Source organism: Rhea pennata, chromosome 3 (assembly GCF_028389875.1).
Source record: "Rhea pennata isolate bPtePen1 chromosome 3, bPtePen1.pri, whole genome shotgun sequence".
Classification (NCBI taxonomy): Eukaryota; Metazoa; Chordata; class Aves; order Rheiformes; family Rheidae; genus Rhea; species Rhea pennata.
The window spans coordinates 16,848,466-16,876,462 of NC_084665.1; the positions used below are offsets into that span (position 1 = coordinate 16,848,466).

Below are 27,997 nucleotides of genomic sequence, written 5' to 3' on the forward strand. Positions count from 1 at the left end.
CTGAGGACACTTTGCATGTATCATGACTGTTTTCCTTCTACTCCCTTTCTTATTTCTCCTACATAAACTGGGGCTCTTTATCATGACAGTTAACTTACACAAGTCTTCTGACAAAGTTGTATTTAATGCTAAATTAGTTATGATCAGTTCTGATGCTACCTTTTGACATTTCATACACCTTGCATTTCTGGGGTGATACTCTAATCCATTATTAGTCTATATTTTCTATACTTTTGACCCAGATTAACTCAGTTTGTGCTGTGGTGTCAGAAGGATATTCCTTTCTTTCCCATATTTATTACCTATTCAGCTGTGTAAGCAGGATAACAAAGGATTGCTTAAATTCCAGTGCTGACTTTGTAGGGCTCCTCTGCTTTTTTTTTTTTTTTTTTTTTTTTTTTTTTTTTTTTTTTTGAGGTTGGAACATTTTAGCTTCTGTTTCTCCATAATAATATCTATGTCAAAGCAATGTCAGGAGAATTTTAATTCTTTAACATCTGTAAGGCCTTGATTCACAAGGTGCCTCAGCATACGCTTCAAACATCTGGCTGAAAGTAAGGATTTACAAATCTTACGGAGAAAATTTCTGTTGACAATAAGTTTTACGAAGAAGAAAAAGCAGGGATGAGCAAAGTGGAAAGAAAGCGAAAAGGAGCAGTACATATAGAATAAAGAAAAGGCAAGATAACTGAAGGACAGTTGCTGAAAACAACCAGGTAGCTAAAATAATATTATTCAGTAAAAGAAAATACTAAAACAAAAAACAAGGCTAAAACACAAAAGAGAGAGAGAACAGATTAATCATTTGTTATAATTAAATACTTGCTTTATGATAGTAAAGGGAATTAAAATAATGAAAATCAAATCTTTCAATAGATTACCCTTCATTGGTTGACATATGGTTATTGCCTGTAAAGGTGCATTAATATTCTTTTGATAAGGTTCATAAAAGAAAAGTAGCTGTGGTTTTCCTTGGTTAGACTTTGAAAACAACTATATTTTTGGCTCATCACTGTGTGGAATGCCTATTTTTATTGTAAATATTAAGTAATTAAAATATTATCACCGTGGTTTAAAACAAAAACAAGGATTTGGAATACGTGTTTGTGTGTGTGTTTCCGTCTCTGTGTGCGTGCATATGTGTATTTTCACATTATGTAAAAGTTTCTAGTTTTCTGGATTTATTCCCCCAGGAAAGCATGTGTGAAATGTTTTTTTTTTTTTTTTTTCCCACAAATGACATAGTAACTATAAGAATAGAAAATGTGAATGTCCCCAATAGCTTCTATGAAACTCATTATAGAAGATAAAGACTGAGTAACCTTTGTGTCTTTAATCCAGTGGTTTCTTTATAATACCTGTGCCTTGGAGCATTTATTCTTAAAATCAAAGCAAAGAAAAAGGAGGGCTATAAGGTATTTCGTTGTCAAGGCAAGGCAACTCTATTATTTATTCATTTTTAATTCTTCTGTTACATTTTAAGATACAGCACGTTTAAAGCTCTATCAGATGGTTCCAAGCTGCTATCATTTAGCAGCAGCAAATGAAGAAAAAAGCATTTGATGTCCTCTAATAATTTTCCGAAAATCTTTCTTCAGTAGTTAAATAAATATAAATGAAATGTAATAGACATTAAAAATCTATCAGAACATCTGGCATTGAACCTCACTAGGGTAGGGCGTAGCATGTAGAGCCTGCTGGTCATGAAACATGTCATGCTGTTAACAAGTTTCTAGATGACTGCGAACATGGTTTTATTCCTAGCGCAGGTCAGAAACTGCACTTGCAACAGATGCCTAGTGCAAAATGAATGTACTAGAAAAAGAAGTACAAAGTTCCCAGAAGGAGAACAATTTTTTGTGTTTGACTTTTGGAAAAATACAAGATGACTCTGAATATTTCCATGGAAGGTGAAGGAGAAAGTGGCTCTTCACTATGTTCATACAGTGTGAAGGTTTACCTGGAACATTTACAAAGTACAGGAAAAATTAAAACTTGGTCCAAGAAACTTAGCAGTTTGATGAGTGTGTGCATGTTCATTGCTTTTGTTTTGTTTTCTTTTGTTTTTCTTTGTCTTACCTGTGTCCTTCTGTAATTCTTTGCAAACACTTTGGATAGAACAATGAAAATTGAAAGAATATGAATCTATTGTAAAGAATGTCTGAAAAATCATACCTTTGGATATACTTTTTTTTTTTTAATCCTGTACATAATGCTATATTGGAGAGTAAAGTGATAAGGGTCTAGAGGTGTGATCAGAAAACCTTATACAGGTCAGTCAGTAAGTGATGACCCTTAAATATACATTGAGGTTGCATTATGAAAGAGCTTCCTAATAATATTAACGGTATGAGAACTTAGATTATCTTTCAGAATGTTCTTTCTCATGATTAAAGCTGCTGAGTCCTTATAAAGTAAAATTTGGTGATCTCATTCAGTATAAAACCACCTGTATGCAGTTCTCCTTTGAGATCAAATCTTTTTTAGATGCTCAAATATTTCAGTCTTGTTTTCCTATGGTGAACATCAACATTTTCTTACAGTGCAGAATTTGCCTTTTCAGCTGGAAGATTCACACAGTAGTTAGCACCATATATATAACAGATTCTGAACTCCATATTTTAGAATGTTAAGGAATCTTATTCTGTTTTGCAAATACAAACAAAAATCCCATATTGATGTAATATCTGAAGTTATATTGGCAAATTTCTAACAATAGAATATGTGCTCTAATATTTCTGAAAAAATATAGTTCTAATTTGTTTATAGGATGTATAGGCACCTACTGGGGTCTATAAAGCACTATTTAAGGACTGTAATGAATATTCTGAAAGTAAATGGTGTTAGTGGTAATAATAGTACTTTTATTATTTCTGTAAAGGTTTTAGAAAGTGTTTAGAGTGTCATAACCTCTTTTTGTTACTCTAATAAAGCTGCTTCTATTTGTTGCTTAGGACAAAGTCTGTATAATTGAAATATGCCAAGTATTTCTTTTCTGAGAAATATTATGAAATTAATGTGAACAAAGTTATTAAAAAGTCTAGACCTCTGGCCACCATATTTAAGAATGCAGACTCTTGGATATTCAAAGGCATAATAAATTCTGAGAATCATAATTTTCCTTTATAGAGCAGATTCTGCCAGCTGGTGCATGAAAGCCAACATCCCTGTCACAACCTCAGCATTGGTTTAAGAATCTACCTGTGCAGAGGCATAATTACAGAATTGTAACTGTGCAAGCAAATTACTGGTCTCTACGCATGCCAAATGTCAGAACCAGTTCTTGACTGTGAGTCCTAAGTATTTGGATTTAACTTTATTTAGGAGGGATGAGGGATTTTTGAAGTATGCTGTGCTGAATACAGTACTTCTGGAAAACCATTCATCTCTCTAAAACCCAAGAGTCGAATGGAGTTGCTCTCCATATATTCTGGGTTTCTGCATCAATCCAAAAAATATCAGTGGCAAGGGAACTACCTGTGTTACAGCTGTCATACATATCTATATGCCATATCAGTGGCAGTTCCCTTGTATGCCATAAGTTATATTTGAATTCATTGTTCCTTGAGTATTTTTTTCTTAGACCTTGCAGTACCATGTGAGTGGAAAAAGAGAAAATCTAAATAAAGCACAAGGGCAACCAATCTACCCTAACAAGAAAGAGAGTTGTTAAGGAAATCCTAGTGTTGAGGTCTAAATATTTCACAATTAGGCATTCATTTGGAAACAGCAGCTGCTCTATATCCTCTGCACACTATTTTGATTATGTTGTTTACTGATTACAAAACACAAAATATATTTATATTGACTATGTTTTCCCCTACAGTCTTCCAGGAGTATAATAATGAATATTCACATAAGAAACAGCTTCAAGGTCCTAGCACCAGCAGCAGCTGTGCTTCTTACAATGTCTGCAGTCACTTGGGTTGACTAAATGTAAATAATTTACATGTGCTGTATATAGCAAGCCTTTCAGATCTCCATATATTTATGCTAATAAGTAAGTTAGATTTTGCTGGCAACAACTCTGTTGATCAAATTGAAACAAAAAGTAGGTTGTAGCTGTTCAGGGACCAGTTTTCTGGTTGCCCTGAACAACTGCCATGTGCAGTACAGAAGCCATCATAGTTGAATGTTGAATCTCAAGATCCCTAAGGAATATTTTAAAGCTAATTATCACCATCAAGAAAGTCCCTGAGGTCAGAAGGCAATGAAGTTCTCTGCAGAATTTTTGTAGATACCTATTACTTCAGAATTTATTAATATCCAGGAGTAGACAGCAGGCTATTACTTTTGATATACAATAGCAAAATTATTCCTTCTCATTCTTTCATTAATGATATAAAGCTATATAGCAAGTGCAGGAAAAAAATATTTTCTCTTCAATATCAGCCACAGAAGTTTTACATCTTGTGACATATACTGAAGTTTATGGTTACAGTGTATAGCTCTACATGCAAACCTGGGAAAAATCAGGCTGATTACACAAAAATATGAGGATGTTCTGTCCGTACAAGCTGTGAACTCACAGAGCACTTATCTAGGAATATATTGCTTGTGTAGATGTAACGCATCATATGTGATATAAAAGAAGTGTATTCACATAGCTGTCTTTTAAGGCACATGGGGGATGTAGTTGCATATGCAGGCAGAGACAGTCTTTTAGGAGAAATTCCAGAACCATCTTTGAAGTTTGGTCAAAAGAGTTAATTATTACATACGGTTTGCCTTGTCATCTTGCTTTTCTGTTTTGCTGAATAATATGTCCTCTATTTACCTCTGTTGCCAATTCTTTTGGATTATGTTTTCCCCTGAAACTGCCAACTAGGACTGGACTGAGCTTCAATTTGATACTGTATAAAAATGTGTATGATCAAGAAATTCTCCATGTAGAAAATTATGTTACAAATCAATATCCAAAATGCTTTATTGATTTTAGAACCATACAGCAAAGATGCACAGAATTGCCAGTACAGTACATATTTGCAGTTTTCTAGCAGGAAATTATCTGTAGTTTTTTGCGTAATTTTAAGTTTCCTTGTTCCATCAGCCCACGAATATACATTTCAGTGTTCTGTTTGATTAGTCACTGTAATTAGCTCTTCCTGTGCACATAGTCTTTTGCAAGCTGTAAGTGAAAGAGAGACTTCTCACCACTGTTGCCCAGAATAGTGGTGAGGACATTCAGACGTCAATATCTCATGCTGTAATACCTAAGCAAACAGGAAGCAATTGCTTTTGACAGAGAGATGTCCCTATCTGGATAATTGTTGCTCAGGATTAGATATATTCATCATACAAATACACATGCCCAATTCACTGAAAATTAAAAATGTTGAAGCTAACTATCCAAATGGTAAGTCTTTGCCTCATTTCAGTCTGTCTTTCTTGAGACCAACCTATTTCTTTGCTACAGGTTGAATCAGATTCATGGGACCACCCTGGCTCCCCAGGAACACAGGGAGCTGCAGAGAACTGCCAAAGAAATAATGGACTAGTTAGGTCCGTTTCACTAGCTTATGGCCAATGATAGACTACCGGTCTTTTAACAAATGACTTTCCCTCGAGCTCGTGATAGGCCTTGTGTCTCAAGGGCACGTGCTCAGAAAAAGGAGGATTTAGTGAATCTAAATTTAGATCTAGGGTATTTATTAGATTGTGGGTTTTTTTTTTTTTTTTTTTTTTTTCCAGGTTAAACAAAAAAGCTTCTATTTTGCACTGGAGAAGGAGACAGCACCAGAGTGCAAAAAAATATGTAGTGTTTAGCAGCATTTTGGAAATGCTTACACAGCAATGAAGATACATACATGTGAGACAGTAGACTATACAGAGCAGGAGTCAAAATATTCAGCTGGGAATTTAATTTGAAACATTTACTATCTGATGCAATCTTTGCTCTTTGGAAATCTTTTTGAATCACTTGGAATGGTCCTCTTAGGAGTACATAATAAGCATTATATAGAGAGATGAATCATTACAAATGGACAAAAAGAGTACTTCAACCCTTCCTTTATTTATGAATAGAGAAAGGGAGAGAGAGTAAATGTACTTATGAGCCTAAACATACTTACTGTTACCTAGAAATTTTCAAAATAACCTAACTCCTATTGGTTTTAATAAGAAGTATTTAAATACTTGTGAAAATCCTATTTAGATTTCTTTATTTATCTTTATATTTCAATTTGACTCTCAAAATTGGTTAATACAATCAAATTTTTAAAATTTTATGTGGCTTGGGTGCTTACATCCCATTGTCTTTTGCTTTAGTATTTAATTCACTTGAGACTGAAGTGATAAATGGGCTTTATGCATCTGATCAGAGGTGTCACTGCAATTTGTATAAATACATCCAGCTAGCGTTAAACACTGTAGGTGTCAAGGCTCTTGAGTCAGGTACAGCACATTTGCATGTGTTTCCATTTAAGCTGTATAGTCCAGTCTTAAACTTATGTTGCCACATATATACTGATATCACTAGACAGATTCATCCAAGTGTTTCTGTCTTGCTATAACTGCAATTTTAGACTACAATATAGGCATATCTTAAGATATTTGAATACTTAAAATTCTGTGTAGCATTCAAAAATTTAAAAAGTCTTTAATTCTTAAAGTGAACGAATTGAATGGTAATTCCTGGACAATAGCCGTAATTGTTACCGTTGCAGATTATCTATCATACAAACTTGCAACACATATGCCACAGAATTGTCCTAGTATAAGTTTGCTGCTAATAAAGTGCTACTGTTTTACTCTTTTTCCCTTCAGTAAAGTTCTACTGTGCAGGCTTATCTCAAGTCTCATCTGTGTCTGTGTTTTTGCAGTGATTTATTTTCTCCAATGCAAAACACTCCTGCATTTTCTGTTCTTGTGGGTTTTTTCCCACTTTCTCTCTCTCTCTTCTTCTTCTTTTTTTTTTTTTTTTGCACATTAATATTTCAGTTTATAAAAAGTGGTTTGAGAAATCAAAATAATAATCTTATAAACCTTTGAAACTGAGATCTTTAAACCATAGTTGCTGAGATAAGGAAGTATGTTGAAATCATACATTTGAATTCTTATCTTTTCCAACAGGATTTCAGTAAACAATATATTCTTATAAATAATCAATTCAGCTTTATGTCTGTCATATATAATGCAGTGTTTCATACTATCAAGCATTTCAAACCAAACATGTCTACTGAAATAAGTCTCTGTGGGAAAGTGGGTAATTTATAGATATGAAGGACCCTATGAAGGGTCCAGTGGCAGAAACTGTGACTTAGTGTATGGTTAAGGTTGTTCTTGAACTTTAAAAATTCCTCAGCAAGTCCATGCAGCAAGATTGTTTCCTTATCTTTGAGTATCTGTTGTGAATTAGTATGTCAGTTTCACAGAAAATTTCGATTAGAAAATTTCCTGAAAAATGTTTAGAACAAGAGAAAGGACTAACCTAATGTGTCAGTAATTTCATGGTGAGTTTTGTCTTGAATATCATCGTTCAGCACCACTCAGTTGACATGGTTCATTATTTATCATCAAACCTCCAGATCATCTTTGTGCAGAAGCCCAAAAGGCTCTATATATGCACATGCACTGCAATTACGAAGTAATCAAAATAAAATAGTAATTTTGAAATTAAATTGAAAATAGATAGTCCTTTCGACGTCCTAGATTAAGAGGAGACAACCATATGTAAATTAGATACAGCACAGCTGAATTATCTTGTTCAATGTCAGTGCTTTCCAAATAATAGACACGGTAGCTGTACAAAATGATTTCTTTGATGGATCTGACAAGCATGATTTATGGCATGCCCAAAACATATTCTTTACTTGACTATTCAGTGGAAGGAGCTTCATTTTCCCCAATTCTAATATTGTGGAATTATATCTAAATTGTGTCTTAACTTGGAAAGTCACAGGAGGGAGGATATAAATTACGTTCTAACAAAAATATACAAGAGATTTAAATTGGAAAATTACTATTTTAGAATTCAAGACAGCAAACTACAATTAATCACTGTTCTTCCTCTCATCAGACTTCACAGTGAAGATTCAAGAAACATAATACAGTACGATTCATTTAAAAACCTTTCTCAAATACTATAAACATCTGGAGAGAAGGACATCCTTGTTTAGCATAAATCATCCAATAAGGTAGTATCTTTAGAACCTAAAACTAATTTCAATATGCCTAAAACCTTCAAATTTAAAAAGCTCAACTCATGGAGTTATTTTTAGATTTATGAAAGTTCCTTGTAATCTCCATACAGAAGGAGGAAGTGATTAAATAGGAATATTAACCCCAAGAAAACAGGTGCTTTAGATTTTCTGCAGGTTTTAAAGGATTGCTTATATTTGTTCCCGAAGTCTCTGATTTCAGAATTTCATCTGAGTCAGTATTACAATTTCAAGCTTTTTCAAATGCCTAGCACAAAACTTTGTATTACTGAGGTTCCCCATAGTTACTTTGTCTATAAACTAAGTCAAATACATTTTTTCCATCTAGAACCTTTATCTCTGTGTGCTACAGGCTCCTTATGACTCATCTTTTACACATCATGAAATGGAATTGCCTGCATAATAGCTGTCATAAGAAAATGCTCTTTTTGAGCAACCTATAGCTCGAAAGATTTCTCTAACTCTGCGTTCCGCAGGAACAAACCCTCTTATGTTTTCTGTGAGGGCACACTTGCTTTGCAAACTAGGGCTAACTCCTTTCCATGAACACCACAGATTTTTTTCTTCCTTAACTTTGTCTGGCTTTCCAACAATCTGAAGAAAAGATACCTGAAGAGAGGTTCTACTTTATTTGAGGAAAACAAAAATATCCAAGTCGTGCAGAGGCTTGAGGAACACATTCAGCGTACTCCATTGCAACATTCTGGGTATTCAGGATTTCAATTGTTTCTAAATACAGATAATGTGAAACTATCATCGGGTTATCTGTCAACCCTTAAGGATAACAAACATGACCTGAGGCCACCTGGAGAAGAGTTCTTTGGAAGGAGTGTATTCTAATTGTTTATTTACACTGACATATTTGGAGAAAGTAATTTATTGCTTAACAGCTGGAAAGAGGGAATCCCATCTAGATATTTATCCTGTATAATGAGGTTTAGCACTAATCCAGTGACTCAAGAGCAAACAGACAAGAGACACGCAGATAGCTATTTTCACTTCTAATTCTCATAAATTCATTAAGTCTGTCTTTTCTGTTATTAACAGAGCAAAATGTGACAGCTACTCAAGAAGTGATTCAGTTGCCTGTATTTAAGTGTCTCAACTCAGGTTAGACATCTGCAAAGCTGTTGGAGAACTGTGCCCCTCTGGAGTGGCAGCTGGTATCTAGGTATCTAAAATGTGAATGGACATCTATGCTTAGATATTTGAATTCCTTCCTTAACATCTTAACTACTGAGACATAGATTTTCAGAAGGGACCAAGGCAAGTTAGGAATGCTGTATTGTATCCATGTGTTTAGATTACAAGAATATCCATGAGACAAGATAAAACTTGTCATGATGCTTCTGATGTTAAACATATAATGAATTACATAATATATGGAGTTTTTTATAACAAAGATGAAATTACAGAGATTATATACATAATACATACATACATATATATATTTATATATGTATTTTTTGGACAGCAGAAACAGGACCCAGATGTCAGGCATTGGAAGATTTTCCAGTAGCAGCAGCTGGCTCCCTGGCAGTCTCCTCAGGCAGTTGTGTTGATGCTTTGGAGTTGCCTCTAGGTCTGTCATGCAAATAGGCAGCTGATGAGCTGCCTTATATGTTTGAATGCAGTTTCCCTTAGAAATCATTGACACCCCTTTGATCTTAGGAAATGTGAAGGTTTTTTGTATCTGTGTAAGATATACCATATTTGTAGAACTTTAAAATTCCACTTGCTTGACAGGAACTTTCTACTCTGGGTGGTGCTTTGTAGTGAGTTCCTGAGTTCTTATGAAAAGGTCTTATGAAACAATCACTGAAGTTCAACAAAATAGGTGGAACTAAAAGAGTCCAGATTGACACTGCCTGAAGTCTGTGCCCATTGATGTAACTCACAAAAAAGGTACTCTTTTCCTTTGTAATATCATCCTGTGTGAGTGGTTAGCTTCACAAGTGACCTCTGTATCCCTACCTACCTAGGTTTACTGTGCTTGTCCATTTTTATGAGCTCTTTTTCAGCTGCTGTGCTTTCCATACCTACATAAAAAAGTTCACATATACTCATAAATTACTTATATGGCTCCCAAATTAAAAAAAAAAAAAAAAAAAGAGAGAGAGAGAGAGAAAGTGAACACATGTTCACATTATACTGTGCCATATGTTACAGTGAACTGGGTGTATGAATTCCCATATGCGGATTTTCTTATCTCTGCCCCTTACATAACTTTGACACTAATGTCCAAATTGCCAGAGGAAAAGGCAAGAGGTTATATTTTTAGTTCATCTTTGACAGGACTTTCATTCAATGCCTCCAGTTTTTCCAGCACTAACTACAAAAGGAAAGGATGGCATCAGCAGGTATTTTTTGATACATTAAGATTACTTGAAAAATGAAATTTCTTTTTGAGTGCAGCCAGGCATTTTGAGATCCATGTCATACTGACTGAGCCTACATTACATTGCTGGTGTAAGTTGTTACCAGTAACTGTTTCTCTGCCTTTTGGTAGAAAACTCAAGATCAGATTAAAAAAACAATAAACTTCAACATCAGAATGATTCATTCTGAAAGGTGAGAAAAGATCCCACATATTCATAAAGCTATCCAAAACCTTGTTGGTGAAAAATATCTTTTTTTTTTTTTTTTGATCTTTTTGTTTTCATTTCGCTTAAGAAAGCCCCAGTATCATTTGCAACCATCCAGTCTTCATTCCATGCTTCACACATCCCTTCTGAGGAGTCGGATGCTCCTACTTTGCTTTTCTGTCTTCAGAGAGTTACAGCTCATATACTGATGATGTCTGACAAATGCTTCAAACAGGCATTGAGCTGTGCTTTGTCCAGCTGATGTAGTGCTTTCTGTGAGGCCTTACAGGGCCTAAAGTTTTAAAAGAGGAATCTGGAATGGCAGTGACATTTAGACTGCAAGGCTTTTCATTACGTTAAAGGCAACTGAGGAGACTCTAATAACAAGAAGGAAGTTGAGAAGGGGGAAAGAAGAATTTGATCAGATAGCAATCTTGTAATTTGATTATGCTTATGTAAGGAACACCTGGGATTGCAAAGGGCAGAAAAGAAGAAGAATCAAGAAAAAGCAAGATGACATTAGGAGAAGTTTTTATTTCTATTGAACAGCTAACAAGAGCTGACTGATGAAATTTTTATTCGTACATGAACTGACCTAAACTTCGGTGGCGATCTAAACTCATGGTACAAGGCTGTTAGTTCCAATTCTTCCAATCCTGTTCACTTCTTCATGCCTATGCTTAAAGTGAATACAAATGCTGTCTGTGCAAGAGTGACTGTGGAGAATCTTCTGCACCTGCAGGTGGGCTGGTAGAGCACATGACTGGGACACACTTCTCACAGCCGTAGTGATCTGACATACTCAAAAGCAAAAGTGGTACCAGAGAATAGGATGCCTGTGATGTTTAACAAGGGTTTGGATATCTCAGAAACCTCTGAGGGTAACTTCAGAAACTGATATTCAGGCTACGTGGAAGTTCCCCATTCACAGGGAAAGGAGCAGGTTTTAAAACCCTTCAAAGAGATTTTAACACTTTGCATGTCATTCATATATCTTTTGGATCAATTGCTTTCTCTTAAGGGAAGCTGAAGCCCCAAGCCTGTTGAGGATTTTTTGCTGAGGATGAATGTAGGGATAGTACACAGAGGAAAAGACAAAATTGTATTTCTGTTAATAATAGTGCCTGACTCTGAAATTAAACCCAGCAGGCAGATAGATGCTACATGCCTTTCAAGAGATACTGCAGTTCTCCTACAATAAACTGACTAAGGGCAAGCCAAGAGCTGAGTTTAGGTAGCATTTACACAGCATTTTGTAAAGCAAGTGCGAAAATTTTAGAAATTTCAGAACATTTGTGGATTTGTTTTCCTTTCATTAATGACCCATTGTTTTGACTGAATTGTCAATAGTTGAATTGTTTTGTTCTACATCTTGTAAATAAAATCCACAAACCCATTATTTGACTAGATGCACGACAGTACTACCCTCCCACTTGGGAATGCTGCTGTCTGAGTTGAGAAGACATACCAGAACATGTCTTTACCAGGGAGCTAACTGTTATTTCTTCAGGTTTTGATAGAGCATAGCAAGAATTTGACAATCTTTTCCAGTCCAAAATTTAAAATGGTGGAAGATACTTGCAACTGATAGAGTCTCCCAACCATTTTCACTTTAATTGACAGTCTGAATGAGAAGCATCAAACTGAACTTCTATAAAAATTGTAGAAGGTTGACTCATGGTTATGCTTTACAACCTATATAATCTTCTGTTATGTAAAATAAGAGAAAAATGAACATGAGCATTCTGCAAGAAGGAAATTTTAGATAAGCAGTGTTACACATACTTTCATCTGAAAGATACAACTTGCAACTCAAATATATGCTCGTTATGCTTTTTAGTTATGCCAGTCATTGAATCAGGTGGTATGATACATCCATATGAAAAGTTTTAACAATGGATTAATTTTTAATTTACTGTGAAAAAACCCAAATCAAGTAGGAGGCGCTACTTTGAAAAGAAATGTTAAAGTTTTGTTCTGTTGGGTTTTATTCTGCTTTTACAATACCACTCGCTCACTGAATCATCTTTCAGAGGAACAAAGTTCATCTGAGATACAAACAAAACCATTTTTCATCATGTTTTAAAAAGTATTTTTAGCAGCAATTTTTAGTGCTTTGTTTGCAACACTGAATATTATCTTGACTCAGCCACAAAGCCAACAGACTTCAATCGTTTGCATTTTTCATGATATCCAAGAAAGCAATTCTGATTTTCTTCTTTGGTTGCAGTTAGGCATAAAGGAATACTCACTAAAAGGAAACCCTGTAAAAGACCTTGTGTCTTAATCAACCTGTAGTGAAATCTTGATGACTTCAGTTAAATTGCATTAGAAATTATTTTAAATCTTACTTCTTGAAGCAGTGATGCTCTTTTTAAACTATCACCACCTATATGCCCTGAAACTGGGAGGCAGAGAGTAGCTGATTCTTCTACTGATTTGCATAGGTTGGGCTCAGTCCTGTAGTGAGAGCTTTAGTCATGATAGATCAGATATATTAGATGTTTGCGAGTGTAGAGACCTCCTGTCTTACAGTGTGCATTACTACATATTCTGCAAGCACTGTGTATCAGCCACTGCGCTGTCCAGCTAGCGGTGCAATGTAATGAAAAGCAGTACTAGTGCAAGTAAGTTTAAGATCTGCTTCCACGTGCTCCTATTTCTCTGTTGATGGAGCTTAACAGAGCAGCTTTTAGACTTAGTGAGAAATAAAAAATGCTGTCTTCATAAGCTTGATTTTTGATGTCCTTTATAAATGTAGCTGTCAGCTAATACTATTACAAATACTTAAGAGAGTGTATTTGTATATGCAGCAGTAATTCCTATGCGCACACCTACAGAGGATAAAGTAGACCCTATTATACCAGAAGCATACAAATCTCTCAGCAGTCTGACATCTGAACAGTTCCTGAGTGAATATGTTGATATAGACAGGACTTCATTTCAGCATGAAAACTGTGGTTACTGAACTAGTTGAAATTTTTTGGCTGAAGTGTATTTTGCTGTCAAATTCTAGCTAACATAATTTGGGGAAAGGGAAAATACCTTTTGATGACATTTTACTAGAAATTTCAAAATTAATGCAATTTGAATGAAAATGTAAACTTTGGTTTTCAGGAGTCAAAAAATTTCAAGGGTTGCAAATAAAATAAAGGCATATATGAAAAAGGGGAAAAAAAGGCTAATGGCTGCTTTTCATTTTATTTCAAGAATGTAAATAGGGAGGGAGAGGGAAAGAGAGAAATGCTGAAAATATTAGTTCTAAGAAGTGGGTTTTGGAATCTTTTGGAAAATAGCTGAATTGATGAAGGATAACAATCAGACTAAGAATCTGCCATATAATGTTAATTAATATTGATACTTATCATGATATCATACTACATTTTAGATACTCCAGATCAGTTGCTGTTTAACAGTGCTTGACATAGGAGATTCAGCCTAGTCTTCCATTACAGTGATAAAGGAAATCGGACATAAATCCAGGTGCTTCTGCAAAACAGACTGGAAAAACTTTTGACTGTTGTGTAAGGATAGGCTGATCAATTAACTACCTACTACACTGTTAGTTTCCCCCCGCAAGCAGTTGTGTAAAAATTTATCAATATTTTTATATAATGAGCATTTTACTTCTGCTACCAAAAATATGAATGACAGATAAGGGTCTAACATTCCCTACTACAGTATTAACTGTGTACTGTATTCAAGTAAATATCCTAAAATAAGTAAAACTTGTAGAAGCTTCTTATTCTATTCCTATATTCTTTGGCTTGTCAAGAACAAGGTGAATGACAGACGTCAGGAATGTCCTGTTAGAACAACATTTTTCTTATATTAAAAGTTCAAATGTCATTTTATTACATGAATTATCTAACGTGTTAATTTATGGACTGTATGTGGTGATATATCCTCTAGTTTATACATATAATTTTATATTGCTAGTAATATTATATTAATAACAGTTCAGCACAGCACTAGGTTCACCTGTAGTACAATTTCTAGAGCCTGGCCTTACAAATTTGGTATTAACACAACCTCACTAAAGCTTTGGAGGATTTGTGCTAGTGAAACCTCCCTATTACATGGAAGCTATGTGTTTGAAAACTAGTAAATTAATTCATTACTGCTAGTACAGGAATTAATTGCTTGCATTTATGCTATTAATTGCAGCCATATTCTCTGTCTTATATAAAAGGAAAATACAATGTATTTCTTATGATGAATATAATTGTATGTCTGTTCTAGGAAAAAAAACTGTAAGCAACGCATCTAACTATCTCTATTTTCTATTTGTATACCTATAAATATATTGTTGTTAAAAAGTCTGGTAGAAACAACAATACACAATAGGAATAAGAGCAAAACAGACAACTACTTTCACCAATGTATTTCCTGTTCAGTCCTATTAAATGGGTAAAAAGAATAGTCATAAAGCACTTAGCTAACTCCACTTAGGATTTGTCTTCTTAATGCACATTGAGGAAGTACTAAGTTTTAGGTTAGTGAATTTAGATTTTAAATCTTGAATAAGAAGGAATGGTCAAACATTTTTTCCAAAATGTACTTCACTGATTTGGTAGGCCCACAAAAATGTCAGTCTTTTGCATTTAATCAATTCTTAAGAACAAATGCCATCATTTCTTGGTTACTAAATAGCGTAAAGCTGTTCCTGCTGATTTTGGTGTAGTATGTATATGTACATAAAAAAGATGCAGAATACATCATCTAGCAAACAGATTGTACTTGCTGTTAGTCAGAGCTCTTTCCTCTATTTAGATATTTTTATATAAAACTTTGTAAATTAAATCTTGCTTCCATTGAAATTAGTGGCAAAACTTGACTGACTTTACTTAGCCAAGGTTTCACCCATTTTCAAAAGATCTAAAAATAGAGATTATAAAGTAGATCTCTTTAAGTCAGAGATGACAGTCTCAAATATTTTGCTTTCATAATCTCAGAAATGTTGAAGATTTTTTTTTTAAGGGTTTATTTTGGAAGACTTCTGTATTGCATCCAACTCTGCAATCGTCGTCTCCTGCCCATTGGCATAAGGAGCTGTGCTAGCAATAAGTGCAGAGCTATTCCTGTGCAAGCCATCTAGGGACCTACTTAACACGACACCTTGCATGTGAGAAACATGCAGAGTCAACTGAGTTGAGTTTTGCTCGCATTGCACTCATTTTGCTTCTTAGAGGAATAAACAAACAGGGAAATAAACTCTTTCTTGAGTTTTATCCAGTAAAGTGGCTTAACCCAGTAACTAAATACTGTTCTTCCCCATTTTACTCAAAAAAATGAGTATACCGCTCATTGTAAATTCATGCAAAAATCGCTCATTATTGAATATCAACTTTCTATTCAGAACTTTTTTTTCACAGTTCAGAGACATAGCACCTAAAATAGAAGTTTATAATGTAAATGCTTCTACAATATAGAAGCCTGCACTAGCAGGTGACATTGTGATAAACCAAACTTATTTGACAAGGGCTTAATACGGTTGGTCCTAAACACAAGTCACTAATCGGAATACTCCAGTCAGTGGTGAGACTGGAAACTAGATCTAAATCTTGCTGTAGTGTCCCATCTTGATTAATATAGATACTTAAACTTCAACATTTGTAAGCCTGATCAGAATGCTTAGGCAAACTTAGAAACTGTTAAAGATCCATGTCTGACTCCATTTTATTTTCTTCTTTATGATCTCAAGTTTTCGCAGAAATATTATATGTATGCTGTACTGCTATACCACGTAGAATTTTCCTTCCTTAGTACTAGATAATAGAGAGTTTATTTTTATTGTGTAATATCCCTAACTTTCCATCAGTGACATGTCCCTGACTCTGAGTACATTTATTGCTGTAATTAACCAAATAGGAATATTAAAAACTAGCAGATTTTTAGCTTTTCATATCACTGTTTTGTTTTAGTTTTTTGCAGAAAGATTTAAAAATGTTGGATCAAAATTTAATACTGGGTGATCTTTTTTCTTGAGCTTTGAAAAAAAAGTTTATTAAAAACATGCTTATAGCGTTTAGTTTTGTATAATATTAAAGACAAAATGTTAGGTATATTGAGTCATGTATGAGCATATGTATATCTACATATTTATTATGTAATATTAATATAGCAGTTAGATATAACTTCTCAGTAGTGTAAATAACATAGTAACTACTTTACAAAACACCTGGATTGTTGCATCTTTTCATTATTATTATGATGATTCCAGAACTTTGCCACTTTCATTAATATTCTCAGCAATCTTCTTCCTTTTCTTCTGCCTTTTTTTTTGTTTTTTTTTAAGCTGACACCATATCTTCCAGGGTGATAATATTGCTAAAAGGCCAAATCATATTTCACAATTTAACAGTGTAATAACCTGTTAAATCCCATCTGGCCAATGGGATTTGCCTTTCTTATATTCTTTTTCTTTTCTTGGATAGAACCAAATGGTGATGATGAAAAGGGCAAAAGTCCAGAAAATAAGAGTGAGGAAGTCAAATCATAAACTTCATTTTTAGAACTTTCTAAATTTAAGGGTTCAGGAATAGAACTGTGTCTACTAGAGGAAAGTAACGTGCTGGCAAACCTTGGTATTTTCATAGCTAACTCTTATGGTATTTTGCTAACCTTGTTTTGTGTATGTAACTACCAGGAAGTTTTTGCTAAGCTGGAGAATTTCAGGAGGTAACAATAATGAACACTAGCGCTGTTTGATTCTTATGCAGGTATAAATTGCCAGCTACGTACATTTTAATCAATTGCAGCTACATGAAAATGGTGTGAATCACTAGAAGAGGGTAAATACTAATTTTGGAGAGGAACTAATTAAGATTGGATTAAATTAAGTGAATGAAATTAGTACAGTCCACCTAAAGCTTTACAGAATCTGAGACGTGTCTGCTTTTTGCCTTTCTTTTTAAATAGCATTTTCTTTTTTAAATACTGAAGAAGAAAGAAAAGGCAAATCATGGAAAGCCCTTTCCTGAGAACGAAAATCTAACACTAGTTTAGTACTTCATGATACTACAGGGGCTTCTGTGGGGAGCTGCTACTCTCTGGTACTTTCCATGCAGCTCGGTCTTCGTCTTCCTAGCTTTCCTTTCCGTAGCTCATTTGTTTACCAATATGTTGTCCTTGAAAGAAGACTCAAAACAGATTGAAGATGGGGGAGGAGGAGGATGGCAAAAAATGTGGAATTTGGAAAATTCAAGACTCTGAACAGAAAGATCCAGCCTGAGGCCTCAGTGCACGTAAGTGTTAAAGGCTGTCAGGAAGGAACGCAAAGGAGGGTTGCATGCGGTGAAGGGTTCATAAAGGTCTGCAGTATTTATCACATTGCACTGAGCTTTGCAATTGTTACTGCAAGGTGAGTCAGGAGCTGTGCTAGCAGGGGGCAGTGTTGGACAGTGCGTCCAATAATACTCCATGCCAATTCTCAGATGTCTTTCTAGTTATAGCATTTTTCTGCTTTACCACTTTCCATAGAAAACATCTACATTTTAACAAAGTAGAAACGTGTGTGTGTTTTAATTATTTTGATTGTAATAAAAGTAAAGCCCACAGGATGAAAGTAATTTTTCCTTTGAAAAAAAGGCTTAACACTTGGGAATTTGGAAAAGTGAGTGAAGAAAACAGCTTAGCTCAATTAGCTACTGTCATTCAGTAGCTTCCTCCTGGGATAACTCCACTTGCTTATTCTATTGTGTAGACATAATTCCACTGTCATAAAAGAGAACAGATGAACGGAGTTAAAGAAGTCTAACTACAGCAAACCTAGTACATTAATTTTCCAAGTGGTACCTAAATAAAAGAATGCTCTTTCTCTACTGCAGTTTTTGCTTAGAAAGCAAGGAAGACCTCGAATATTCATCATTCACCCTCAGCTCTGTGAGACTCTCGTGAGTCTCTATAGATATTGAAGGTTTCTAGGATTCCTTAATAAAGCATAAGGAAATGTTTTAATGCATTTCATAGCATCTGTATATAGTAAATTAAAATTGGATTTTAGGATGTTTATGTTCAGAATGTTTAACCCATACTGCCATTAATCTAGATAGCTTAAGCAAAAATAGCAAAACAGGCTCCACTGTGGACTTGCAACTTTAACATTGCAAAACATGTGGTCCATGGGTTACAGTTCGTACACAAGAGGGACCCACAGACTCAGAGCCTAGCAATCGTTCTTACTGTCTGCACTCTGAAGTTGTGTGACCTGTCACAGGTTCTGGACAAAAGAGTGTCACAGCTCTCTTGGTTTGTCTGTTTTTTGATACACTCTCCGGGTAAACTTTCCATCTCTTCCTCTAGATTCTTCTTTCCCCAAAAATTTTGATATGCTCTTCAGGTAAGCTTTCCAACTGTTCATCTAGAATCTTCTTTCCCCTAAACATATGTCAAAAGTACCTGTTGCTTTTGGCAGCAAGTTTGTTTCTTTTGAAACAGTGATTGTTGTATTACCTCTTCCTTCACTGCAGAGCATTTTAGCTGTGAAGTTTATGCTCTGTCCAAATTCCCAGACTGAGCTTTTCCCTCTCCTCTCATTTGCAGAGCCAATCAAAAGGTAGCTGAGAATGAAAGGTCTGTGTGGGAAAGCAGGTGTACCTCTCCGTATTACATCCATTAGTCCAGGTTTGAATCTTATCTCAGTCTTACTGGAAGCAGGGCTTACTGCTTGTCTCCCGCATACCAGGAGGTATTTTAATCATCAGGCCGTGAACAGTCATGGTAAAACTCTCTGTTGAAGGTATTCCATACTGTATAAATAATTCCATATTTATTGGGTCAGAGAAAGAGAAATAAAAGAGGAATTACTATAATTTGATGATTAAGGCATTCATTCCTACAGGACATCCAAATTCAAGTCCCTTGCCTTTCCCCTATGAATACTGAACCAATCATATATAATGAAATGGCTTCAACAGGGTTGGTATGTAGGTGTGTACAGGTTGGTGCATAGGGCACTCCTTTGGGATGTGGAAGGCTTTCATTGGGATCCTGCATCACATCAGTGGATCAAGGATCTGAAAACGGGTGTCTCTCCAAAATCATTCAGCTTTTGGGTGCAGTTGAATGAACAGTCTCTGGATGATCCTTCCTCTCTTACTGATTACACTATCCTCTCAAAAAACCATGTACCTTGAGAGGATGAAAGAGTGAAATATTTTTTTCTGCTCCCTTCGAAAGATGGGATATTTGAGTGGTGGTGTGTTAAAACCTGCACACCCTCTGTCGTTAGCTGTCATTACCAGATACGCATTCACGGGAGAGAACAATCAGTGTCATGCTTGCTCAGTGCTGAGATAATAATATCTCAAGCACAATGGCCAGTGAGCCTTAGTGTAGGCAGGAATTAAAATATCTCCTGCTGTCTAAGTCAGTGATAAAGCATGCATTTAAATGGAGATTGCAAATAATGTAAGATTAGTAAACAGTTTTATGTCAGTTGGAAGTAATGAGGTAAACCTTAGCCAATGCAAGAGTCCCATTTAGGTGCAACATAGCGAGGAAAAATGTACTGGGTCTGAATAATATTAGATATTCTCAGTATGCAGTAACTAGTGGTTGACTAGATGTTAAGTGCAGCTGTACTTAGAAAAAAAGGAAGTGTAAATATTGGTTATGTACAGTCCTTTGCATACTTTAGTTCAGGTAAAATTGCTAATTGTTAGCACAGCTGAATTAAGCAATTTATTTTCCATCTTAGTCCACATATAATGAACAGAAAAAGTAGCAATGATATTATTTAGGCATGTGTAACATTTGTAAATAAGATACTTGATCCAGTAAAATAGATTTGTACAGTACCGTTTTGAGATTAAAGTTGTCTGATGCTCTTAAGAGTAAAAACATCTCAAACTTTTACAACCCCTTTTCTGAAGAAATTGGAAAAATCAGATCTCTGCTATGTTGGAATGGTACAGATAATGTGCATTAAAGAGGAAATAGAAGAATAGTAGATATAGTTACTTCAATTCTTGAGAAAGAGAGAAAGAGTGAGGAAGAAAGAGAGGGAGGGAGATCACATGTGGTACTTTTCCTGTTCTTAGAGTAGGACTTTATTACTCAAATGTTTAAATGTGTAATATTGAAACTGTTTTCCTTCTCTCATTTTTCACAGATGTTCTTTATTTTCAAAGTAAATATCAAAGATACTTAGAGCCAAATTCTGATCTCAGCTGAATCTAACCAAACCTGCCAGTGTCAGTACAGTTGCTTAAATGGGTCTGAGCATGATTTCCTTTCCTCTCAAATTTTCCCATCTATTTTAGCTGTCAGATCCTTCAGTGAAGTTTAAGTCCTGTGTCTAGCACTGGATAGTCTTAACGCAATTCTCATTTGGCTAATAGTGCCAAATTTTATTTATTTATTTATTTACAAGAGTAAAGGCTGGTGATAAAACTACAGAGTAACAAAAAAGAATGTTAGGGTTGCTGCAAGAAGATTTTAATAAAATATCTAAGATGTAAGCGGAGAGGCTTACATAAATATATATATGTATGTGTGTGTATATATATCTTCAGCTGATAATATGAGTGGAAACTGCAGCTGTCATGTCCATAGTTGGCCTTTACCATATGTTAGTTTACCATGTTTTATCAGATGCATGGTATTCTTTCTGTGGAAGCAGCCTTAGATTGTGTCTTCATTATTAAGAATGGTATGTCTTTTACAAGGAGATTTCTAACTGAAGATACCTCAGTGGAAAGTCTAAACGAAGACAAGGCAAGAGATAGTTTTGCCTTCTCTTCGCTAGATCTTATAAGGCTGTTACTATCATCTCATATTAGCTATTTATTTGTAAATAACACTTCCTTGTAGCATAGAAGATGTCCTGCTAGTGTGATACTCTAGATTAGAATTAGTTCAACAGTTAAAAGGTTTTAGATTGTGCCTGCATTAGGTCACGTTAAATGACTTAAGCAGCAATTCTTTTTTAAAAAAGTATTTTTGACATTGTTCAAGAGATTCCAGTTCTCTCAGTGAACAACAGTTGTCAGCACTGAGCACTTCCAAAATTTCCATTACACTTTAGATTTAGTCATGTCTTAACCAGCCTAGAAGAACTCAGAGAAGTCCCTGTATTAACTGAGTCTGTGAAAACTATTAACACTAGTCTAGGTCTGTTTGTAGGAAGATAAATATAGTGGGAACCTGATCAAGACCTGTCAGTCCAAAGTCAGTTTAAATCAGACCAAATTCCAAAGTTACCTTTGGGTGTTCCTCAGCTAAATGCTTCTGCTAGGAAAAAATGTTTCCTGCTTAGGATACCTGGCAGCAATCTGAGGGGTATTGCTTCTCTCTAAGTGATATCCAGGCTAATTGGTACAGCCCATATTGTTGATGACTTGGACAGAGAAACATCTCTTTGATTTAATATCTGTATGTGCTTAGTGCCTAGAAACTCTGTGTCTAATAAACTCCAATCCATGCATACAAGTCTCTACTCATCAGTCAGTACAAGCTCATATAAATATGTTGCACTGAGGAGTGTTCAGTTAAGCTGTTTGTGTTTTTTCTGTTTATTTGCATTTAATTTCTCTTGGTTCAATGATCTGGCCCAACAATATTACCCATTCAGCAGTGAAACATAAAATAAAAGAAAAAAGAGAAAAAAAAAACCCATAAACACAGGTGAATTTGGAAGATTTGGACTCCTGGAAGATGATTATTCAGATATCTGAATGTGGAAACCACTTGGAATGGAAAAGGTTAAGATAGAAATGGGAAAAATAAAACAAGAATGAACATCTAGGTCAAGAGAATAGTGAGGTTGCTGGTTTGGGCTTTCATATCCTCCTTACTCATTTTATGCATGCTTTCTTTTCTCTGGATGAATCTCTTCTACACATCAGTTATTTACACTGTCCTTAAAATCTGTGATCAATCCTGCCTAAATATGGTTACTCTTCGGTGACAAGGTTTTTGCAGGAAACCTTTTTTAGCAATCTCAGTAAGTATTCTTTCTCCCTTATCCAGTTTTGAAAATAAGTTCATTCTGACCCCTTTTCAAAAATGGTCCTCATCTTCATAGAAACAGACCTGCTGCCAGCAAATACTATTCAGACTGATTACAAGTCTCCATTGCGGTCAATGTCCGTAAAAAATTCTTCAGTGAACTGGATTTCTTTTTAAGTGTTTAGTGTCTCAGTTTAACAACCTTGCCAATTTGCCTATTCCTTTATAGAAAGGTTATAATTTTAATGTGACATGTAGGATTAGCATTGTTATTTGGGAATATATGATTTGTCCCAAACCTTAGTGCTATAAAAATGTGTCTGGATTTATAAAATATTAACACTCATTGAGCATTTCTCATGATCAGTTGACTTCTGAAATTTTTAATTGGTTTATCAATGAGGCACAGATTATAACTGAAGAAAGAAACACCTCTCAGATTACCAGAGATGACAACTGTTCGATAAATTGATACGCAAATTTAATAACCTGCTTCATTAAGTAGAAGCAAAAATGAATCCACAGCGATGTTTACATGTGAAAAAAATAAGTCAATTAGTAATTTTTTTAAAATTATCATAACCAATCTATTATCAAATGGAGTGGTTTCTTTGGCTATCCTTCTCTCAATTGCACAAAAGGGTACTGTTTAGTACAATTGAATCAATTAAACAGTAGAGAAAAATTGCAGTCTTACAAATTACTACTAATTATTCCAGCTTCTTTCTGAGTTACTGAGTCTGCCAGATTTCTCTGAAGATTCTTTTGGAAGCTCTGTGGTCAAAATCAAGATCATGTAATTTATAATTCTTCTGACCATCATTTCCTAAGTTCATGCAAAGTGACAAACCCTGAAGGAAAAATCTTTTTTTTTTTTTTTTTTTTTTTTTTTTTTTTTTTTTTTCATCTAACAGACTACTATTCTTTCCTGTTTTCCTAGCCCTGGTTGCCAAACTGGCAGTGTTCCAAGGGTAACACAGGTTCTTTCTGGTGAGCATTCGGATCAGAAGCAGAATAAATAAGCATCAAAAATCACATAGAAAGTCCTGTCATACAATTTAGCTCTGAAATATATTTTTAATATTTTAATTAATTTATTTTTAATGTTTAAGTTAAGTCAGTTAGGCTTTTCTAGACCTTTAAAGACACTCTGGTAGTGTACAAACAAAATTGCCTTTTTGTGTAACATTCTTAAGATTATCCTCTAGTAGTTGTTATCCAGACCCTAAATAATTTTTGTTCTGATATCTTTCCTATTACTGAAAGATCCATCAAGCATTGCAGTTCTTGGACTCCAACTTTCAGCTGTCTTGTTTTCTACATGGATATGCCATACAGCTCCCCATTTTGTTTTCAGTTTTTAAGAATGCCACAATTTCAGCTACTTCATATAATTTTATCTTGTTTTCAAACTTTCGTGCAGCAGACAGTTCTCTAGATCTAAAATGTTGTACCTAGTCAACAGGCATTAGGCAATATTAAAGCTTCCAGTTAAGCACTGCCTCTGCTGAGCAGGAGAATATCTTTATCATTATACACCATCAGCTTTCTAATCCCTTCAAGCAATGAGTCTGACGATTATTTCACATTTCTACTGTTCCTATAAAAAATGCATTATTCATCCTGAGCCTTGCTGCATGCTTTATATTGCATCCTTGACAATCACTTACTGTATATTGTCAGAGGGCATCAATGTCGCTAACATTGAGAGGAGTGTGAGAGCAGCTCCTAGTTCCTCCGGTACCTCTTAGGAAATTTACATGCCGGGGTAGGAAAAATGACTTGCAAATTACTGATTCTCATCAGAGATCTCATGAGTGATTTTTAGAGGAAAAAAGTCTTCATATTTTTAGGTTTGAACGAGTGGATAACGAAAAAAAAACAGTTTCCAACAGACATCAAAATGAAGATAGACTGAAGAGAATCATGGCTTGGGAACACCTCTGGTCTGAAAAGAAACAGGAATAGGTAGATCAGGACTGCAGAGGGAATGGGTGGTATGTAGTTAGTGGTGTGTGTGTGTGGGGGGGGTTGATTTCTATTTTTTTAACATAACTTTGATCTCTGGGACAGGGTTTTTCACATAGACATACTCAACTTAGTAGAAACTCCTGCTCCAAACTTGAATCCTGCTCTTTTGTAAACACACAACACTACAGGGAGCACTAAGGCCCTGGTCTTGAGCTCTTACCCAATATCCCTAGGAGACCAAAGCTCATGCTCTGGAACTCAAGTTTTAATTACACTAGATACTTCTTTGGGCAAACTCAAGGTATGTCAAGGAATATTTTAGTGTTCAAGAGCAAGTTAAGCTATCTTAGCAGACACGGTTTTGCATCCCTTCAGTCCACGCTGAATTAATTGGCTCTAATTCTCTCACTTTCTGCTATCCTGAAGGCTTTCTGATATATTCTGGTATGTCCAGAATATGTTGTTTCTTTGCATGTATCTGTAGAGGATTTTTTCTTTTCTTTTTTCTTTTTCTTTTTCTTTTTCTTTTTCTTTTTCTTTTTCTTTTTCTTTCTTTTTCTTTTTCTTTTTCTTTTTCTTTTTCTTTTTCTTTTTCTTTCCTTTTTCCTTTTCCTTTTCTTTCTTTTTCTTTCTTTCTTTCTTTTTTTTTCTTTCTTTCTTTCTTTTTTTCCCCCCCACTATCATACACTTTCAAACTTTCTGTCATTGCCCTGTTCCAAGTTACTACTGAAAGGTGTTTCTGTTGAAAAGTAGATGGGAGGGTAGCAGCTCACAACAAAGGGAATTCTGTATAATCACTGATTATTTCAACTTTGGATGTTACCATTAAACAATCTTCATTTAGTATACTAATATAAAACAGAATATAGAAGTAGGTCTGGGGAGAATAGCATGAATTTGTGTGAGTGAAATCAATTCAGACAGGCTGCAACAAATTTGGATGCAAGCATAATGTACTTTATCAGATTATTTTACAGATTTTTAAGTGGTTGTCCTCTGTACCTTTCATGAATGCAAAGGAAACTCCAGAATGGCTAATGTGCGATAATGACACACAATGATAAGAGGACTCATGCTTTCTAAAGATTTTGTGATATGATCCTTGATAGCTGTACTTCTCCTGGTATTTCATTGCTTAATTGTGGGAGGATTTATCCACAGTATGTTTTGGTTAGTACTATTTTTATTCAGAAGAATAACGGTTATCTACATGCTCTGGTCTTTTCTCCCGTCCTTCCCTTAGTTATTTTCTGTTTTTATTTAAAGAAATAAAATCATAAGCAGTATTTTTTTTGCTTCCTCATTGTCAAAAAAAGCCTTATTTATCTAGTTCTTTCTCATCAACTCAAGATCACCATTGCTTTGCACTGTAATGTATAGTTTGCAGCATCATTACCAGGATATATTTAAACTAAGAGAGAAAAAGTAAGAGAATTAGATATTGATGCTTCCACTTCTCAAGAACAGATGTGAGCATATAAAGCAGAGGGAGAGGAGGACAGCAGTGTGACATATGCTGAAATTTTACCTATATGACATCCACAAAATATAGTTTCAAAATTGCAGATCAGTTTATGAGTAAAGCAAACAGGTTTAAACCCATACAAACTCACAGGAATGTTCTTAGTTCTTTAACTTTATTTATTGGTATTTAAATGTATTATACAAGAACAAATCTTTTTATAGATACTGCAACAGATGGTCAAACACCATGCTTACCTACAATTATATCCAAAATCAGTGCGGATGGTTATATCATCAAAGACAATAATGGAACAAATGTTCACAAGCAAATCTGAACCATTAAAGGCCCAACCTACCCTGCAGAAATCCACTAGGCCAAACAGAGTCCAAAATCTACACCTGGTACTGCCAAACACTGGAAAGTCTATGATGAAGAGAAGAGTTTCTCCTAGCTGAAACAATTCATTAATTTGTGTAAATTAGTTCGATTGCATCAGCAAAAATAATATACATTTTTATATCACAGCTTTAAAAATGTATTTCTAAAGCAGTGTTTTGAAAACCTTGAAAACGATAAAACCTAAAATGGTAAAATACTAAGTGCATTTGGCTAGTAAAAATAGTTTTAGATAAACCACAACAACCATTTCTTTTCACTTTGGAAAAAACCCAGCAAGTCAATTATTTGCTCAGTTCTATTTGCAGCAATAGAAAATAGCCTGAACTTCCATATGGCTGTAGCAGCAAATGCTGCTTCAAAGGTGGGTTGTTCTCTCAGAGACATTTCATGACCATGTTTCTCACAGATACTCAGGATACTCTGAGCCGGCCAGATTAGTGGGTACTTATACAGCCAAAACAGGACTTAATAGAACCTAAATATCTGCCAATGAGTTATGGGTGAGTTATAGCAACCCTCATCTATGCTCAGGTAATTCATCTCAAAGTTATTACAGGATAGTTTGCTGATAAAAGGCTGCTAATACCTTTCTCCTCTCTGAAGCAAACTGAATCAGTTCATACATCTTTTTAGTATTTTAGTATCTTGCCAAGTAGGGAGAGAAGAGTATTCTTGGGTACGTCTGCCTTTCAACACCAGTGATAGAGCTTCTATTGTTGCTCTAAAACAAGTCACTGCTCAATCTTGAAACCCTAATTTACACAGGTGAAAATTAGACTTGGCCCATCATTTTGGCTCTTGATGTGTGTTCTGTTGTCTGTCCTGCTTTCCAGAGTGGTCTGTTCAGTACCATTTCCCTGTAGGGGCTGGTAAATATTTGTGTGTGTGTTTATATGGGTTGGAGGGTGGAAATCAATAGAATGACTTCCATATTACCTTTTAAAACCAGTAGAACTACAATAAATAATTAACAGTTGAATGTTATTTTCCTGTCTATATTCATTACAAATCCATCAATACCATGGGATTTTTTTTTTTTTTGATTTTTTTTTTTTTTTTTTTTTTTTTTTTGTTCACAGTGGATATTTGGTAAAATATTTTATAATACAAACTTATTTAAAATCTTCTTGGAATTCATACTTCTTGATTGTTTTGAAAGTATTTGAGGAAATACTATGAAGATTAACATAGCCTGCTTTGAAAAATGCCATTAGGAAAAAAAATCATATATCCCTTTGAGGGAAAGGTTCTTAGGACTGTGCTCTTTAGCTGTCAATTATTCTTCGTGCTGTTCATGTAATTTTAGCCTTCAGCATCTGTAACAGAACTGTAGGTGAACCAGGCTTTCACTTTTGCTCTCTGTTTCGTATGTGCGTATGTGCAGTAGAAACCAGAAAGGAAATCAAGGAGAGCGGAGGGAAGATCTTTTCCCTCTTCCTTTTCAGAGGAATAACCAAGACATCTGG

General features: G+C 35.0%; 1 protein-coding gene across 3 annotated transcripts in view; it reads left to right on the forward strand.

Annotated features, from left to right (window-relative positions):
- LOC134138276 (neurexin-1) overlaps positions 1–27,997 on the forward strand; it is a 463,858-nt gene that overhangs the window by 143,214 nt on the left and 292,647 nt on the right. The window lies entirely within an intron of this gene.